The 20300-nt window shown below is 49.7% G+C and overlaps 1 pseudogene; it reads left to right on the top strand.

The window, feature by feature from the left end:
* LOC137315382 (FH1/FH2 domain-containing protein 3-like) overlaps nucleotides 1–20110 on the top strand; it is a 66450-nt pseudogene extending 46340 nt beyond the window's left edge.
* Nucleotides 20111–20300: the final 190 nt, after the last annotated feature.

Genomic DNA, 20300 nt, shown 5'->3' with positions numbered 1-20300 from the left:
GGATATATCAGAGTGTTACAGTGAGGGGTGTGGGGTATATCAGAGTGTTACAGTGAGGGGTGTGGGATATATCAGAGTGTTACAGTGAGGGGTGTGGGATATATCAGTGTGTTACAGTGAGGGGTGTGGGATATATCAGAGTGTTACAGTGAGGGGTGTGGAATATATCAGAGTGTTACAGTGAGGGGTGTGGGATATATCAGAGTGTTACAGTGAGGGGTGTGGGATATATCAGAGTGTTACAGTGAGGGGTGTGGGATATATCAGAGTGTTACAGTGAGGGGTGTGGGATGTATCAGAGTGTTACAGTGAGGGGTGTGGGATATATCAGAGTGTTACAGTGAGGGGTGTGGGATATATCAGAGTGTTACAGTTAGGGGTGTGGGATATATCCAGTGTTACAGTGAGGGGTGTGGTATGTATCAGAGTGTTACAGTGAGGGGTGTGGGATATATCAGAGTGTTACAGTGAGGGGTGTGGGATATATCAGTGTGTTACAGTGAGGGGTGTGGGATATATCAGAGTGTTACAGTGAGGGGTGTGGGGTATATCAGAGTGTTACAGTGAGGGGTGTGGGATATATCAGAGTGTTACAGTGAGGGGTGTGGGATATATCAGAGTGTTACAGTTAGGGGTGTGAGAGATATCAGAGTGTTACAGTGAGGGGTGTGGGATATATCAGAGTGTTACAGTGAGGGGTGTGGGATATATCAGAGTGTTACAGTGAGGGGTGTGGGATATATCAGAGTGTTACAGTGAGGGGTGTGAGATATATCAGAGTGTTACAGTGAGGGGTGTGGGATATATCAGAGTGTTACAGTGAGGGGTGTGGGATATATCAGAGTGTTACAGTGAGGGGTGTGGGATATATCAGAGTGTTACAGTTAGGGGTGTGGGATATATCCAGTGTTACAGTGAGGGGTGTGGGATATATCAGAGTGTTACAGTTAGGGGTGTGGGGATATATCAGAGTGTTACAGTGAGGGGTGTGGGATATATCAGAGTGTTACAGTGAGGGGTGTGGGGGATATCAGAGTGTTACAGTGAGGGGTGTGGGGTATATCAGAGTGTTACAGTGAGGGGTGTGGGGTATATCAGAGTGTTACAGTGAGGGGTGTGTGGTATATCCAGTGTTACAGTGAGGGGTGTGGGATATATCAGAGTGTTACAGTGAGGGGTGTGGGATATATCAGAGTGTTACAGTGAGGGGTGTGGGGTATATCAGTGTGTTACAGTGAGGGGTGTGGGATATATCAGAGTGTTACAGTGAGGGGTGTGGGGTATATCAGAGTGTTACAGTGAGGGGTGTGGGGTATATCAGAGTGTTACAGTGAGGGGTGTGGGGTATATCAGAGTGTTACAGTGAGGGGTGTGTGGTATATCCAGTGTTACAGTGAGGGGTGTGGGATATATCAGAGTGTTACAGTGAGGGGTGTGGGGTATATCAGTGTGTTACAGTGAGGGGTGTGGGATATATCACAGTGTTACAGTGAGGGGTGTGGGATATATCAGAGTGTTACAGTGAGGGGTGTGGGATATATCAGAGTGTTACAGTGAGGGGTGTGGGGTATATCAGAGTGTTACAGTGAGGGGTGTGGGATATATCAGAGTGTTACAGTGAGGGGTGTGGGATATATCAGAGTGTTACAGTGAGGGGTGTGTGATATATCAGAGTGTTACAGTGAGGGGTGTGGGATATATCAGAGTGTTACAGTGAGGGGTGTGAGGTATATCAGAGTGTTACAGTGAGGGGTGTGGGATATATCAGAGTGTTACAGTGAGGGGTGTGGGATATATCAGAGTGTTACAGTGAGGGGTGTGGGATATATCAGAGTGTTACAGTGAGGGGTGTGGGATATATCAGAGTGTTACAGTTAGGGGTGTGGGATATATCCAGTGTTACAGTGAGGGGTGTGGGATATATCAGAGTGTTACAGTTAGGGGTGTGGGGATATATCAGAGTGTTACAGTGAGGGGTGTGGGATATATCAGAGTGTTACAGTGAGGGGTGTGGGGGATATCAGAGTGTTACAGTGAGGGGTGTGGGGTATATCAGAGTGTTACAGTGAGGGGTGTGGGGTATATCAGAGTGTTACAGTGAGGGGTGTGTGGTATATCCAGTGTTACAGTGAGGGGTGTGGGATATATCAGAGTGTTACAGTGAGGGGTGTGGGATATATCAGAGTGTTACAGTGAGGGGTGTGGGGTATATCAGTGTGTTACAGTGAGGGGTGTGGGATATATCAGAGTGTTACAGTGAGGGGTGTGGGGTATATCAGAGTGTTACAGTGAGGGGTGTGGGGTATATCAGAGTGTTACAGTGAGGGGTGTGGGGTATATCAGAGTGTTACAGTGAGGGGTGTGTGGTATATCCAGTGTTACAGTGAGGGGTGTGGGATATATCAGAGTGTTACAGTGAGGGGTGTGGGGTATATCAGTGTGTTACAGTGAGGGGTGTGGGATATATCACAGTGTTACAGTGAGGGGTGTGGGATATATCAGAGTGTTACAGTGAGGGGTGTGGGATATATCAGAGTGTTACAGTGAGGGGTGTGGGGTATATCAGAGTGTTACAGTGAGGGGTGTGGGATATATCAGAGTGTTACAGTGAGGGGTGTGGGATATATCAGAGTGTTACAGTGAGGGGTGTGTGATATATCAGAGTGTTACAGTGAGGGGTGTGGGATATATCAGAGTGTTACAGTGAGGGGTGTGAGGTATATCAGAGTGTTACAGTGAGGGGTGTGGGATATATCAGAGTGTTACAGTGAGGGGTGTGGGATATATCAGAGTGTTACAGTGAGGGGTGTGGGATATATCAGAGTGTTACAGTGAGGGGTGTGGGATATATCAGAGTGTTACAGTTAGGGGTGTGGGATATATCCAGTGTTACAGTGAGGGGTGTGGGATATATCAGAGTGTTACAGTTAGGGGTGTGGGGATATATCAGAGTGTTACAGTGAGGGGTGTGGGATATATCAGAGTGTTACAGTGAGGGGTGTGGGGGATATCAGAGTGTTACAGTGAGGGGTGTGGGGTATATCAGAGTGTTACAGTGAGGGGTGTGGGGTATATCAGAGTGTTACAGTGAGGGGTGTGTGGTATATCCAGTGTTACAGTGAGGGGTGTGGGATATATCAGAGTGTTACAGTGAGGGGTGTGGGATATATCAGAGTGTTACAGTGAGGGGTGTGGGGTATATCAGTGTGTTACAGTGAGGGGTGTGGGATATATCAGAGTGTTACAGTGAGGGGTGTGGGGTATATCAGAGTGTTACAGTGAGGGGTGTGGGGTATATCAGAGTGTTACAGTGAGGGGTGTGGGGTATATCAGAGTGTTACAGTGAGGGGTGTGTGGTATATCCAGTGTTACAGTGAGGGGTGTGGGATATATCAGAGTGTTACAGTGAGGGGTGTGGGGTATATCAGTGTGTTACAGTGAGGGGTGTGGGATATATCACAGTGTTACAGTGAGGGGTGTGGGATATATCAGAGTGTTACAGTGAGGGGTGTGGGATATATCAGAGTGTTACAGTGAGGGGTGTGGGGTATATCAGAGTGTTACAGTGAGGGGTGTGGGATATATCAGAGTGTTACAGTGAGGGGTGTGGGATATATCAGAGTGTTACAGTGAGGGGTGTGTGATATATCAGAGTGTTACAGTGAGGGGTGTGGGATATATCAGAGTGTTACAGTGAGGGGTGTGAGGTATATCAGAGTGTTACAGTGAGGGGTGTGGGATATATCAGAGTGTTACAGTGAGGGGTGTGGGATATATCAGAGTGTTACAGTGAGGGGTGTGGGGTATATCAGAGTGTTACAGTGAGGGGTGTGGGATATATCAGAGTGTTACAGTGAGGGGTGTGGGATAAATCAGTGTGTTACAGTGAGGGGTGTGGGATATATCAGAGTGTTACAGTGAGGGGTGTGGAATATATCAGAGTGTTACAGTGAGGGGTGTGGTATGTATCAGAGTGTTACAGTGAGGGGTGTGGGATATATCAGAGTGTTACAGTGAGGGGTGTGGGATATATCAGAGTGTTACAGTTAGGGGTGTGGGATATATCCAGTGTTACAGTGAGGGGTGTGGTATGTATCAGAGTGTTACAGTGAGGGGTGTGGGATATATCAGAGTGTTACAGTGAGGGGTGTGGGATATATCAGTGTGTTACAGTGAGGGGTGTGGGATATATCAGAGTGTTACAGTGAGGGGTGTGGGATATATCAGTGTGTTACAGTGAGGGGTGTGGGATATATCAGTGTGTTACAGTGAGGGGTGTGGGATATATCAGTGTGTTACAGTGAGGGGTGTGGGATATATCAGAGTGTTACAGTTAGGGGTGTGGGATATATCAGTGTGTTACAGTGAGGGGTGTGGGGTATATCAGAGTGTTACAGTGAGGGGTGTGGGGTATATCAGTGTGTTACAGTGAGGGGAGTGGGATATATCAGAGTGTTACAGTGAGGGGTGTGGGGTATATCAGAGTGTTACAGTGAGGGGTGTGGGGTATATCAGAGTGTTACAGTGAGGGGAGTGGGATATATCAGAGTGTTACAGTGAGGGGTGTGGGGTATATCAGAGTGTTACAGTGAGGGGTGTGGGGTATATCAGTGTGTTACAGTGAGGGGTGTGGGATATATCAGTGTGTTACAGTGAGGGGTGTGTGATATATCAGAGTGTTACAGTGAGGGGTGTGGGATATATCAGAGTGTTACAGTGAGGGGTGTGGGATATATCAGGGTGTTACAGTGAGGGGTGTGGGGTATATCAGAGTGTTACAGTGAGGGGTGTGGGATATATCAGAGTGTTACAGTGAGGGGTGTGGGATATATCAGAGTGTTACAGTGAGGGGTGTGGGATATATCAGAGTGTTACAGTGAGGGGTGTGGGATATATCAGGGTGTTACAGTGAGGGGTGTGGGGTATATCAGAGTGTTACAGTGAGGGGTGTGGGATATATCAGAGTGTTACAGTGAGGGGTGTGTGATATATCAGAGTGTTACAGTGAGGGGTGTGGGATATATCAGAGTGTTACACTGAGGGGTGTGGGATATATCAGAGTGTTACAGTGAGGGGTGTGGGGATATATCAGAGAGTTACAGTGAGGGGTGTGGGGTATATCAGAGTGTTACAGTGAGGGGTGTGGGATATATCAGTGTTACAGTGAGGGGTGTGGGGTATATCAGAGTGTTACAGTTAGGGGTGTGGGATATATCAGAGTGTTACAGTGAGGGGTGTGGGATATATCAGAGTGTTACAGTGAGGGGTGTGGGATATATCAGAGTGTTACAGTGAGGGGTGTGGGATATATCAGAGTGTTACAGTGAGGGGTGAGGGATATATCAGAGTGTTACAGTGAGGGGGTGTGGGATATATCAGAGTGTTACAGTGAGGGGTGTGGGGTATATCAGAGTGTTACAGTGAGGGGTGTGGGATATATCAGAGTGTTACAGTGAGGGGTGTGGGATATATCAGTGTGTTACAGTGAGGGGTGTGGGATATATCAGAGTGTTACAGTGAGGGGTGTGGGATATATCAGAGTGTTACAGTGAGGGGTGTGGGATATATCAGAGTGTTACAGTGAGGGGTGTGGGATATATCAGAGTGTTACAGTGAGGGGTGTGGGGTATATCAGAGTGTTACAGTGAGGGGTGTGGGATATATCAGAGTGTTACAGTGAGGGGTGTGGGATATATCAGAGTGTTACAGTGAGGGGTGTGGGGTATATCAGAGTGTTACAGTGAGGGGTGTGGGATATATCAGAGTGTTACAGTGAGGGGTGTGGGATATATCAGAGTGTTACAGTGAGGGGTGTGGGGATATATCAGAGTGTTACAGTGAGGGGTGTGGGGTATATCAGAGTGTTACAGTGAGGGGTGTGGGGTATATCAGAGTGTTACAGTGAGGGGTGTGGGATATATCAGAGTGTTACAGTGAGGGGTGTGGGGTATATCAGAGTGTTACAGTGAGGGGTGTGGGATATATCAGAGTGTTACAGTGAGGGGTGTGGGGTATATCAGAGTGTTACAGTGAGGGGTGTGGGGTATATCAGAGTGTTACAGTGAGGGGTGTGGGGTATATCAGTGTGTTACAGTGAGGGGTGTGGGATATATCCATTGTTACAGTGAGGGGTGTGGGATATATCCAGTGTTGCAGTGAGGGGTATGGGATATATCAGAGTGTTACAGTGAGGTGTGTGGGATATATCAGGGTGTTACAGTGAGGGGTGTGGGGTATATCAGAGTGTTACAGTGAGGGGTGTGAGGTATATCAGAGTGTTACAGTGAGGGGTGTGGGATATATCAGAGTGTTACAGTGAGGGGTGTGGGGTATATCAGAGTGTTACTGTGAGGGGCGTGAGGTATATCAGAGTGTTACAGTGAGGGGTGTGGTGTATATCAGAGTGTTACAGTGAGGGGTGTGTGGTATATCCAGTGTTACAGTGAGGGGTGTGGGATATATCAGAGTGTTACAGTGAGGGGTGTGGGGTATATCAGAGTGTTACAGTGAGGGGTGTGGGGTATATCAGAGTGTTACAGTGAGGGGTGTGTGGTATATCCAGTGTTACAGTGAGGGGTGTGGGATATATCAGAGTATTACAGTGAGGGGTGTGGGGCATATCAGAGTGTTACAGTGAGGGGTGTGGGGTACATCAGAGTGTTACAGTGAGGGGTGTGGGATATATCAGAGTGTTACAGTGAGGGGTGTGGGATATATCAGAGTGTTACAGTGAGGGGTGTGGGATATATCAGAGTGTTACAATGAGGGGTGTGGGATATATCAGAGTGTTACAGTGAGGGGTGTGGGATATATCAGAGTGTTACAGTGAGGGGTGTGGGGTATATCAGAGTGTTACAGTGAGGGGTGTGGGATATATCAGAGTGTTACAGTGAGGGGTGTGGGATATATCAGAGTGTTACAGTGAGGGGTGTGGGATATATCAGAGTGTTACAATGAGGGGTGTGGGATATATCAGAGTGTTACAGTGAGGGGTGTGGGGTATATCAGAGTGTTACAGTGAGGGGTATGGGGTATATCAGAGTGTTGCAGTGAGGGGTGTGGGATATATCAGAGTGTTACAGTGAGGGGTGTGGGATATATCAGAGTGTTACAGTGAGTGGTGTGGGATATATCAGAGTGTTACAGTGAGTGGTGTGGGGTATATCAGAGTGTTACAGTGAGGGGTGTGGGATATATCAGAGTGTTACAGTGAGGGGTGTGGGATATATCAGAGTGTTACAGTGAGTGGTGTGGGGTATATCAGAGTGTTACAGTGAGGGGTGTGGGATATATCAGAGTGTTACAGTGAGGGGTATGGGGTATATCAGAGTGTTGCAGTGAGGGGTGTGGGATATATCAGAGTGTTACAGTGAGGGGTGTGGGATATATCAGAGTGTTACAGTGAGGGGTATGGGATATATCAGAGTGTTACAGTGAGGGGTGTGGGATATATCAGAGTGTTACAGTGAGGGGTGTGGGGTATATCAGAGTGTTACAGTGAGGGGTGTGAGGGAGATCAGAGTGTTACAGTGAGGGGTGTGGGATATATCAGAGTGTTACAGTGAGGGGTGTGGGATATATCAGAGTGTTACAGTGAGGGGTGTGGGGTATATCAGAGTGTTACAGTGAGGGGTGTGGGATATATCAGAGTGTTACAGTGAGGGGTGTGGGATATATCAGAGTGTTACAGTGAGGGGTGTGGGGTATATCAGAGTGTTACAGTGAGGGGTGTGGGATATTTCAGAGTGTTACAGTGAGGGGTGTGGGATATATCAGAGTGTTACAGTGAGGGGTGTGGGATATATCAGAGTGTTACAGTGAGGGGTGTGGGGTATATCAGTGTGTTACAGTGAGGGGTGTGGGATATATCAGAGTGTTACAGTGAGGGGTGTGGGATATATCAGAGTGTTACAGTGAGGGGTGTGGGATATATCAGAGTGTTACAGTGAGGGGTGTGGGATATATCAGAGTGTTACAGTGAGGGGTGTGGGGTATATCAGAGTGTTACAGTGAGGGGTGTGGGATATATCAGAGTGTTACAGTGAGGGGTGTGGGATATATCAGAGTGTTACAGTGAGGGGTGTGGGATATATCAGAGTGTTACAGTGAGGGGTGTGGGATATATCAGAGTGTTACTGTGAGGGGTGTGGGATATATCAGAGTGTTACTGTGAGGGGTGTGGGGTATATCAGAGTGTTACAGTGAGGAGTGTGGGGTATATCAGAGTGTTACAGTGAGGGGTGTGGGGTATATCAGAGTGTTACAGTGAGGGGTGTGGGGTATATCAGAGTGTTACAGTGAGGGGTGTGGGGTATATCAGAGTGTTACAGTGAGGGGTGTGGGGTATATCAGAGTGTTACAGTGAGGGGTGTGGGATATATCAGAGTGTTACAGTGAGGGGTGTGGGGTATATCAGAGTGTTACAGTGAGGGGTGTGGGGTATATCAGAGTGTTACAGTGAGGGGTTTGGGATATATCAGAGTGTTACAGTGAGGGGTGTGGGGTATATCAGAGTGTTACAGTGAGGGGTGTGGGATATATCAGAGTGTTACAGTGAGGGGTGTGGGATATATCAGTGTGTTACAGTGAGGGGTGTGGGATATATCAGAGTGTTACAGTGAGGGGTGTGGGGTATATCAGAGTGTTACAGTGAGGGGTGTGGGATATATCAGAGTGTTACAGTGAGGGGTGTGGGGTATATCCAGTGTTACAGTGAGGGGTGTGGGGTATATCCAGTGTTACAGTGAGGGGTGTGGGGTGTATCAGAGTGTTACAGTGAGGGGTGTGGGATATATCCAGTGTTACAGTGAGGGGTGTGGGGTATATCCAGTGTTATAGTGAGGGTTGCACTGACCTGTCTTGCTTGATTTCCAGGCGATTGCTGAGCCCCTCTTCAATTTGAAGCTGGCAATGGAACAACTGGCTGGGAATAAAACCTTCCACTGTATCCTAGCAACCCTGCTGGCCATCGGGAACTTCCTGAACGGCGTGAATGTAAGTGACCAGTGAGATATCTGTCCTCACGGCTGACTTCTGTTTGTCCCGAAAACACAGGACGTGACAAACAGCAAGTGGGCTCACTCGTGATTCTGCTTTCATGGTCGATGCGAAGTTATATTTTGTTTTCGGCCATTTCAGACGTCTACGTTGTGTCCCGTCAAACACTCCCAGGGCAGGTACAGGGTTAGATACAGAGTAAAGCTCCCTCTACACTGTCCCATCAAACACTCCCAGGGCAGGTACAGGGTTAGATACAGAGTAAAGCTCCCTCTGCACTGTCCCGTCAAACACTCCCAGGGCAGGGACAGGGTTAGATACAGAGTAAAGCTCCCTCTAGACTGTCCCATCAAACACTCCCAGGGCAGGTACAGGGTTAGATACAGAGTAAAGCTCCCTCTACACTGTCCCGTCAAACACTCCCAGGGCAGGTACAGGGTTAGATACAGAGTAAAGCTCCCTCTACACTGTCCCGTCAAACATTCCCAGGGCAGGTACAGGGTTAGATGCAGAGTAAAGCTCCCTCTACACTGTCCCATCAAACACTCCCAGGGCAGGTACAGGGTTAGATACAGAGTAAAGCTCCCTCTACAGTGTCCCGTCAAACACTCCCAGGGCAGGTACAGGGTTAGATACAGAGTAAAGCTCCCTCTACACTGTCCCGTCAAACACTCCCAGGGCAGGTACAGGGTTAGATGCAGAGTAAAGCTCCCTCTACACTGTCCCATCAAACACTCCCAAGGCAGGTACAGGGTTAGATACAGAGTAAAGCTCCCTCCACACTGTCCCATCAAACACTCCCAGGGCAGGTACAGCACGGGTTAGATACAGAGTAAAGCTCCCTCTACACTATCCCATCAAACACTCCCAGGGCAGGTATAGCATGGGTTAGATACAGAGTAAAGCTCCCTCTACACTGTCCCATCAAACACTCCCAGGGCAGGTACAGCACGGGTTAGATACAGAGTAAAGCTCCCTCTACACTGTCCCATCAAACACTCCCAGGGCAGGTACAGCACGGGTTAGATACAGAGTAAAGCTCCCTCTACACTGTCCCATCAAACACTCCCAGGGCAGGTACAGGGTTAGATACAGAGTAAAGCTCCCTCTACACTGTCCCATCAAACACTCCCAGGGCAGGTACAGCACGGGTTAGATACAGAGTAAAGCTCCCTCTACACTGTTCCGTCAAACACTCCCAGGGCAGGTACAGGGTTAGATACAGAGTAAAGCTCCCTCTACACTGTCCCATCAAACACTCCCAGGGCAGGTACAGGGTTAGATACAGAGTAAAGCTCCCTCTACACTGTCCCATCAAACACTCCCAGGGCAGGTACAGGGTTAGATACAGAGTAAAGCTCCCTCCACACTGTCCCATCAAACACTCCCAGGGCAGGGACAGGGTTAGATACAGAGTAAAGCTCCCTCTACACTGTCCCATCAAACACTCCCAGGGCAGGTACAGGGTTAGATACAGAGTAAAGCTCCCTCTACACTGTCCCGTCAAACACTCCCAGGGCAGGGACAGGGTTAGATACAGAGTAAAGCTCCCTCTACACTGTCCCATCAAACACTCCCAGGGCAGGTACAGGGTTAGATACAGAGTAAAGCTCCCTCTACACTGTCCCATCAAACACTCCCAGGGCAGGTGCAGGGTTAGATACAGAGTAAAGCTCCCTCTACACTGTCCCATCAAACACTCCCAGGGCAGGTACAGGGTTAGATACAGAGTAAAGCTCCCTCTACACTGTCCCATCAAACACTCCCAGGGCAGGTACAGGGTTAGATACAGAGTAAAGCTCCCTCTACACTGTCCCATCAAACACTCCCAGGGCAGGTGCAGGGTTAGATACAGAGTAAAGCTCCCTCTACACTGTCCCATCAAACACTCCCAGGGCAGGTACAGGGTTAGATACAGAGTAAAGCTCCCTCTACACTGTCCCATCAAACACTCCCAGGGCAGGTACAGGGTTAGATACAGAGTAAAGCTCCCTCTACACTGTCCCATCAAACACTCCCAGGGCAGGTACAGGGTTAGATACAGAGTAAAGCTCCCTCGACACTGTCCCGTCAAACACTCCCAGGACAGGTACAGGGTTAGATACAGAGTAAAGCTCCCTCTACACTGTCCCATCAAACACTCCCAGGGCAGGTACAGGGTTAGATACAGAGTAAAGCTCCCTCGACACTGTCCCGTCAAACACTCCCAGGACAGGTACAGGGTTAGATACAGAGTAAAGCTCCCTCTACACTGTCCCATCAAACACTCCCGGGGCAGGTACAGCACGGGTTAGATACAGAGTAAAGCTCCCTCTACCCTGTCCCATCAAACACTCCCAGGGCAGGTACAGGGTTAGATACAGAGTAAAGCTCCCTCTACACTGTCCCATCAAACACTCCCAGGGCAGGTACAGCACGGGTTAGATACAGAGTAAAGCTCCCTCTACCCTGTCCCATCAAACACTCCCAGGGCAGGTACAGGGTTAGATACAGAGTAAAGCTCCCTCTACACTGTCCCATCAAACACTCCCAGGGGCAGGTACAGCACGGGTTAGATACAGAGTAAAGCTCCCTCTACCCTGTCCCATCAAACACTCCCAGGGCAGGTACAGCACGGGTTAGATACAGAGTAAAGCTCCCTCTACCCTGTCCCATCAAACACTCCCAGGGCAGGTACAGCACGGGTTAGATACAGAGTAAAGCTCCCTCTACACTGTCCCATCAAACACTCCCAGGGCAGGTACAGCACGGGTTAGATACAGAGTAAAGCTCCCTCTACACTGTCCCATCAAACACTCCCGGGGCAGGTACAGCACGGGTTAGATACAGAGTAAAGCTCCCTCTACCCTGTCCCATCAAACACTCCCAGGGCAGGTACAGGGTTAGATACAGAGTAAAGCTCCCTCTACACTGTCCCATCAAACACTCCCAGGGCAGGTACAGGGTTAGATACAGAGTAAAGCTCCCTCTACACTGTCCCATCAAACACTCCCAGGGCAGGTACAGCACGGGTTAGATACAGAGTAAAGCTCCCTCTACACTGTTCCGTCAAACACTCCCAGGGCAGGTACAGGGTTAGATACAGAGTAAAGCTCCCTCTACACTGTCCCATCAAACACTCCCAGGGCAGGTACAGGGTTAGATACAGAGTAAAGCTCCCTCTACACTGTCCCATCAAACACTCCCAGGGCAGGTACAGGGTTAGATACAGAGTAAAGCTCCCTCCACACTGTCCCATCAAACACTCCCAGGGCAGGGACAGGGTTAGATACAGAGTAAAGCTCCCTCTACACTGTCCCATCAAACACTCCCAGGGCAGGTACAGGGTTAGATACAGAGTAAAGCTCCCTCTACACTGTCCCGTCAAACACTCCCAGGGCAGGGACAGGGTTAGATACAGAGTAAAGCTCCCTCTGCACTGTCCCATCAAACACTCCCAGGGCAGGTGCAGGGTTAGATACAGAGTAAAGCTCCCTCTACACTGTCCCATCAAACACTCCCAGGGCAGGTGCAGGGTTAGATACAGAGTAAAGCTCCCTCTACACTGTCCCATCAAACACTCCCAGGGCAGGTACAGGGTTAGATACAGAGTAAAGCTCCCTCTACACTGTCCCATCAAACACTCCCAGGGCAGGTACAGGGTTAGATACAGAGTAAAGCTCCCTCTACACTGTCCCATCAAACACTCCCAGGGCAGGTGCAGGGTTAGATACAGAGTAAAGCTCCCTCTACACTGTCCCATCAAACACTCCCAGGGCAGGTACAGGGTTAGATACAGAGTAAAGCTCCCTCTACACTGTTCCATCAAACACTCCCAGGGCAGGTACAGGGTTAGATACAGAGTAAAGCTCCCTCTACACTGTCCCATCAAACACTCCCAGGGCAGGTACAGGGTTAGATACAGAGTAAAGCTCCCTCGACACTGTCCCGTCAAACACTCCCAGGACAGGTACAGGGTTAGATACAGAGTAAAGCTCCCTCTACACTGTCCCATCAAACACTCCCAGGGCAGCTACAGGGTTAGATACAGAGTAAAGCTCCCTCGACACTGTCCCGTCAAACACTCCCAGGACAGGTACAGGGTTAGATACAGAGTAAAGCTCCCTCTACACTGTCCCATCAAACACTCCCGGGGCAGGTACAGGGTTAGATACAGAGTAAAGCTCCCTCTACACTGTCCCATCAAACACTCCCAGGGCAGGTACAGGGTTAGATACAGAGTAAAGCTCCCTCTACACTGTCCCATCAAACACTCCCAGGGCAGGTACAGGGTTAGATACAGAGTAAAGCTCCCTCTACACTGTCCCATCAAACACTCCCAGGGCAGGTACAGCACGGGTTAGATACAGAGTAAAGCTCCCTCTACCCTGTCCCATCAAACACTCCCAGGGCAGGTACAGGGTTAGATACAGAGTAAAGCTCCCTCTACACTGTCCCATCAAACACTCCCAGGGGCAGGTACAGCACGGGTTAGATACAGAGTAAAGCTCCCTCTACCCTGTCCCATCAAACACTCCCAGGGCAGGTACAGCACGGGTTAGATACAGAGTAAAGCTCCCTCTACCCTGTCCCATCAAACACTCCCAGGGCAGGTACAGCACGGGTTAGATACAGAGTAAAGCTCCCTCTACACTGTCCCATCAAACACTCCCGGGGCAGGTACAGCACGGGTTAGATACAGAGTAAAGCTCCCTCTACCCTGTCCCATCAAACACTCCCAGGGCAGGTACAGGGTTAGATACAGAGTAAAGCTCCCTCTACACTGTCCCATCAAACACTCCCAGGGCAGGTACAGGGTTAGAAACAGAGTAAAGCTCCCTCTACACTGTCCCATCAAACACTCCCAGGGCAGGTACAGGGTTAGATACAGAGTAAAGCTCCCTCTACACTGTCCCATCAAACACTCCCAGGGCAGGTACAGGGTTAGATACAGAGTAAAGCTCCCTCTACACTGTCCCATCAAACACTCCCAGGGCAGGTACAGGGTTAGATACAGAGTAAACCCTACAGCAATTCCCCTTCCGCATCTGCACGTCGATCAGGATGAGATTTGACTCTCGGTCGCGTTGGTGAAAGGAGCCATTGCCTGCACCATTCCCAAGTTTTGGTGAGGTACCTGACGTGAGGTGATTCTATAAATAGACAAGACGTTTTTCTCTCAGAACCATCTGAGAGGAAGAATTCATCTCGGCCTTGGTCACATCTCAGAAACACCCCGTCCTGTTCCATGCTGAACAGTTTCACTTTGAAATGTGGTCACTGTTGATATGACGGGAAAGGTGGCAGCCATTTGGATCATTGTTCACACCCCAGAAACCATGGTGTCCGTTGAGGGATAAATATCGACTCCAGGACAGAGGCCCGGACCGGTGATCCAGAGGCCCGGACCGGTGTTCCAGAGGCCCGGACCGGTAATCCAGAGGCCCGGACCGGTGATCCAGAGGCCCGGACCTGTAATCCAGAGGCCCGGACCGGTGATCCAGAGGCCCGGACCTGTAATCCAGAGGCCCGGACCGGTGTTCCAGAGGCCCGGACCCGTAATCCAGAGGCCCGGACCGGTGATCCAGAGGCCCGGACCTGTAATCCAGAGGCCCGGACCGGTGATCCAGAGGCCCGGACCTGTAATCCAGAGGCCCGGACCGGTGATCCAGAGGCCCAGACCGGTGATCCAGAGGCCCGGACCATTAATCCAGAGGCCCGGACCATTAATCCAGAGGCCCGGACCGGTGATCCAGAGGCCCGGACCGGTGATCCAGAGGCCCGGACCGGTGATCCAGAGGCCCGGACCCGTAATCCAGAGGCCCGGACCCGTAATCCAGAGGCCCGGACCGGTAATCCAGAGGCCCGGACCATTAATCCAGAGGCCCGGACCATTAATCCAGAGGCCCGGACCCGTAATCCAGAGGCCCGAACCCGTAATCCAGAGGCCCGGACCATTAATCCAGAGGCCCGGACCGGTGATCCAGAGGCCCGGACCGGTGATCCAGAGGCCCGGACCTGTAATCCAGAGGCCCGGACCTGTAATCCAGAGGCCCGGACCCGTAATCCAGAGGCCCGGACCGGTGATCCAGAGGCCCGGACCCGTAATCCAGAGGCCCGGAGCATTAATCCAGAGGCCCGGACCCGTAATCCAGAGGCCCGGACCCGTAATCCAGAGGCCCGGACCCATAATCCAGAGGCCCGGACCGGTGATCCAGAGGCCCGGACCATTAATCCAGAGGCTCGGACCATTAATCCAGAGGCTCGGACCCGTGATCCAGAGGCCCGGACCGGTGATCCAGAGGCCCGGACCGGTGATCCAGAGGCTCGGACCCGTAATCCAGAGGCTCGGACCGGTGATCCAGAGGCCCGGACCCGTGATCCAGAGGCCCGGACCGGTGATCCAGAGGCCCGGACCCGTGATCCAGAGGCCCGGACCGGTGATCCAGAGGCTCGGACCGGTGATCCAGAGGCCCGGACCCGTAATCCGAGGCCCCGACCCGTAATCCAGAGGCCCCGACCCGTAATCCAGAGGCCCGGACCCGTAATCCAGAGGATATGAGTTAAAATCCCCCCCGTGGTGGTTTTGGGAGTGATGCTGTTGTTTCGATTCTGTTCTGTGTTGCAGGCGAAGGGTTTTGAGCTGAGCTACCTGGAGAAAGTGCCCGAGTGAAGGACACGGTTCACAAACTGCCTTACTCCACCATGCCTGCGCCATCATCATCGAGAACTACCCCACACCACGGACCTGTACTCGAGATCACAGCTCTCACTCGTCGCCAAGGTAACTCTCCTCTTCACTCACTGTGTCTCTCTCTCACTCTCAGTCACGCCGTTATCACTCTCTCTCTCACTCTCAGTCACTCCTTTATCACTCTCTCTATCTCACTCTCAGTCACTCCTTGATCACTCTCTCTCTCACTACTTATCTCCCTCTCTCTTTCTCTCTCACTCCTTATCTCTTGCTCTCTATCACTCCTTTATCTCTCTCTCTCTCACTCTCACTCTTATCTCTATCACTCTCTCTCTCCCTTATCTCTCTCACTCTCACTCCTTATCTCTCTCTCTCTCACTCCTTTATCTCTCTCTCTCTCTCACCTTATCTCTCTCTCTCTCACTCCTTTATCTCTCTCTCACCTTCCTTATCTCTCTCTCTCTCTCACTCCTTATCTCTCTCTCTCTCTCACTCCTTTATCTCTCTCTCTCACTCCTTTATCTCTCTCACTCTCTCTCCTCTTATCTCTCTCTCACTCCTTATCTCTCTCTCTCTCACTCCTTTATCTCTCTCTCTCTCACACCACTCAACTCCTCTCACTCACCTTTATCTCTCTCTCACTCTCACTCCTTATCTCTCTCACTCTCACTCCTTTATCTCTCTCTCACTCTCACTCCTTATCTCTCTCTCACTCTCACTCCTTTATCTCTCTCACTCTCACTCCTTTATCTCTCTCTCACTCACTCCTTTATCTCTCTCTCACTCTCACCCTTTATCTCTCTCTCTCTCTCACTCCTTTATCTCTCTCTCACTCTCACTCCTTTATCTCTCTCTCACTCACTCCTTTATCTCTCTCTCACTTTCTCTCTCTCACTCCTTTATCTCTCTCTCACTCTCACTCCTTTATCTCTCTCTCTCACTCCTTTATCTCTCTCTCACTCCTTTATCTCTCTCTCACTCTCACTCCTTTATCTCTCTCTCACCTCTCACTCCTTTATCTCTCTCTCACTCTCACTCCTATCTCTCACTCTCACTCCTTTATCTCTCTCTCTCACTCTCACTCCTTTATCTCTCTCTCTCTCACTCCTTATCTCTCTCTCTCACTCCTTTATCTCTCTCTCACTCTCACTCCTTTATCTCTCTCTCTCTCTCTCTCTCTTCTCTCTCTCTCTCTCACTCCTTTATCTCTCTCTCTCACTCCTTTCTCTCTCTCTCTCACTCCTTTATCTCTCTCTCACTCTCACTCCTTTATCTCTCTCACTCTCACTCCTTTATCTCTCTCTCTCTCTCACTCCTTTATCTCTCTCTCTCTCTCACTCCTTTATCTCTCTCTCTCTCACTCCTTTATCTCTCTCTCTCTCACTCCTTTATCTCTCTCTCTCACTCTCACTCCTTTATCTCTCTCTCTCTCTCACTCCTTTATCTCTCTCTCTCTCTCACTCCTTATCTCTCTCTCTCTCTCACTCCTTATCTCTCTCTCTCTCACTCCTTTATCTCTCTCTCTCTCTCACTCCTTTATCTCTCTCTCTCACTCTCACTCCTTTATCTCTCTCTCTCTCTCACTTCCTTTATCTCTCTCTCTCTCTCACTCCTTTATCTCTCTCTCTCTCACTCCTTTATCTCTCTCTCTCACTCTCACTCCTTATCTCTCTCTCTCTCACTCCTTTATCTCTCTCTCTCTCACTCCTTATCTCTCTCTCTCTCTCACTCCTTTATCTCTCTCTCACTCTCACTCCTTTATCTCTCTCTCACTCTCACTCCTTTATCTCTCTCTCTCTCTCACTCCTTTATCTCTCTCTCTCTCTCACTCCTTTATCTCTCTCTCTCTCTCACTCCTTTATCTCTCCTCACTCTCACTCCTATCACTCCTTTATCTCTCTCTCTCTCACTCTTCTCTCTCTCTCTCACTCCTTTATCTCTCTCTCTCTCTCACCTCCTTTATCTCTCTCCTTCTCTCTCTCACTCCTTTATCTCTCTCTCTCTCTCACTCCTTATCTCTCTCTCTCACTCTCCTTATCTCTCTCTCTCACTCTTATCTCTCTCTCTCTCACTCCTTTATCTCTCTCACTCTCACTCCTTTATCTCTCTCTCTCTCACTCCTTTATCTCTCTCTCACTCTTCTCTCTCTCTCTCTCTTCTCACTCTCAACACTCTCACTCCTTATCTCTCTCACTCTCACTTCTCTCTCTCTCACTCTCACTCCTTATCTCTCACTCTCACTCCAAACAACTCACTCACACTCACTCTCACTCCTTATCTCTCTCTCACACACCTTATCTCTCTCTCACTCTCACTCCTTATCCTCTCACTCTCACACCTTATCACACACCACAACACACACCACCTCACACCAATCTCTCACTCTCACTCTCACTCCTTATCTCTCTCTCACTCACTCTTATCTCTCTCTCTCACTCCTTTATCTCTCTCTCTCACACCACTATCTCTCACTCCACTCTCACTCTCTCTCACTCCTCACTCTCACTCTCACTCCTTATCTCTCTCTCACTCTCACTCCTTATCTCTCTCTCTCTCACTCCTTTCACTCTCTCACACTCACACCTTATCTCTCTCTCACTCTCACTCCTTATCTCTCTCTCTCACTCCTTATCTCTCTCTCTCACCCTTACTCACCTCTCACACTCACTCTCTCTCTCACTCCTTTATCTCTCTCTCTCACTCTCACTCCTTTATCTCTCTCTCTCACTCTCACTCCTTATCTCACTCTCACTCCTTATCTCTCTCTCACTCTCACACCTTATCACTCTCTCACTCTCACTCCTTCTCTCACTCTCACTCCTTATCTCTCTCTCACTCCTTATCTCTCTCTCTCACTCTCACTCCTTATCTCTCTCTCACTCTCACTCCTTATCTCTCACTCTCACTCCTTACTCTCTCTCTCACTCCTTCTCACTCTCACTCCTTTATCTCTCTCTCACTCCTTATCTCTCTCTCACTCTCACTCCCTTCACTCTCACACACTCCTTATCTCTCTCTCACTCCTTTATCTCTCTCTCACTCTCACTCCTTTATCTCTCTCACTCTACTCCTTATCTCTCTCTCACTCTCACTCCTTATCTCTCTCACTCACTCCTTATCTCTCTCTCACTCTCACTCCTTATCTCTCTCACTCCTTTATCTCTCTCACTCTCACTCCTTTATCTCTCTCTCACTCTCACTCCTTTATCTCTCTCACTCCTTTATCTCTCTCTCTCTCTCACTCCTTTATCTCTCTCTCACTCTCACTCCTTGATCTCTCTCTCACTCTCACTCCTTTATCTCTCTCTCACTCTCACTCCTTATCTCTCTCTCTCTCTCTCACTCCTTTATCTCTCTCTCACTCTCACTCCTTTATCTCTCTCTCTCTCTCACTCCTTTATCTCTCTCTCTCTCTCACTCCTTTATCTCTCTCTCTCTCTCACTCCTTTATCTCTCTCTCTCACTCCTTTATCTCTCTCTCTCACTCCTTTATCTCTCTCTCTCACTCCTTTATCTCTCTCTCACTCTCACTCCTTGATCTCTCTCTCTCTCACTCCTTTATCTCTCTCTCACTCTCACTCCTTTATCTCTCTCTCACTCTCACTCCTTTATCTCTCTCTCTCTCTCACTCCTTTATCTCTCTCTCTCACTCCTTTATCTCTCTCTCTCACTCCTTTATCTCTCTCTCACTCTCACTCCTTTATCTCTCTCTCACTCTCACTCCTTTATCTCTCTCTCACTCTCACTCCTTTATCTCTCTCTCTCACTCTCACTCCTTTATCTCTCTCTCTCACTCCTTTATCTCTCTCTCTCACTCCTTTATCTCTCTCTCACTCTCACTCCTTTATCTCTCTCTCTCTCTCACTCCTTTATCTCTCTCTCTCTCACTCCTTTATCTCTCTCTCTCTCACTCCTTTATCTCTCTCTCACTCTCACTCCTTTATCTCTCTCTCTATCACTCTCACTCCTTTATCTCTCTCTCTCCGTTATCTCTCTCTCTCTATCACTATCACCCTGTGCCCTCTCTCTCTCTCCCCCTCTCTCCGTCCCTCTACCCGTTCCGTCACATAACGTGACACACACTGAGACCCCCCCTCCGCCCACTCCCCAGCGGGTTCACCCTGTGCCCCCTCTCTCTCCCCCTCTCTCCGTCCCTCTACCCGTTCCGTCACATAACGTGACACACACTGAGACCCCCCTCCGCCCACTCCCCAGCGGGTTCACCCTGTGCCCCCTCCTGGCTCCTCAGGTTGACTTTGGCCAGCTCCAGACCGACCTGACTCAACTGGAGGACAACTGTAAGGCGGCATGGGATCACCTGAAGTCCATCGCCAAGAGAGACAACAGCCCGGTCTTCAAAAGCAGGACGCCGGCCTTCCTGAAAGAGTGCGCCCAGAGCATCATCGTCCTAAAGGCAGTCCACAGGAGGATAAGAAGCAGGTACGAGGCCGGGGGGGGGAGGTGGGCCACTCACGTCCCCTTCCCAACCCCGCTGGGGCCTCGGGAGACCGGTTCGCCAACAGGTTGGAGAAACGTCAAGAGCCCTTCAGCTGTTCAAAGTGTTTCTTTAAGGGGGCTTTTGGTGGGAACAGAAGGAGGGTCTCACGAGAGTCACTCAGAGCTGATCTTA

Source organism: Heptranchias perlo, unplaced genomic scaffold (genome assembly GCF_035084215.1).
Source record: "Heptranchias perlo isolate sHepPer1 unplaced genomic scaffold, sHepPer1.hap1 HAP1_SCAFFOLD_543, whole genome shotgun sequence".
NCBI lineage: Eukaryota > Metazoa > Chordata > Chondrichthyes > Hexanchiformes > Hexanchidae > Heptranchias > Heptranchias perlo.
Note: the sequence above shows the minus strand (reverse complement) of the source record. Positions and strands in the feature narration are given on the sequence as shown.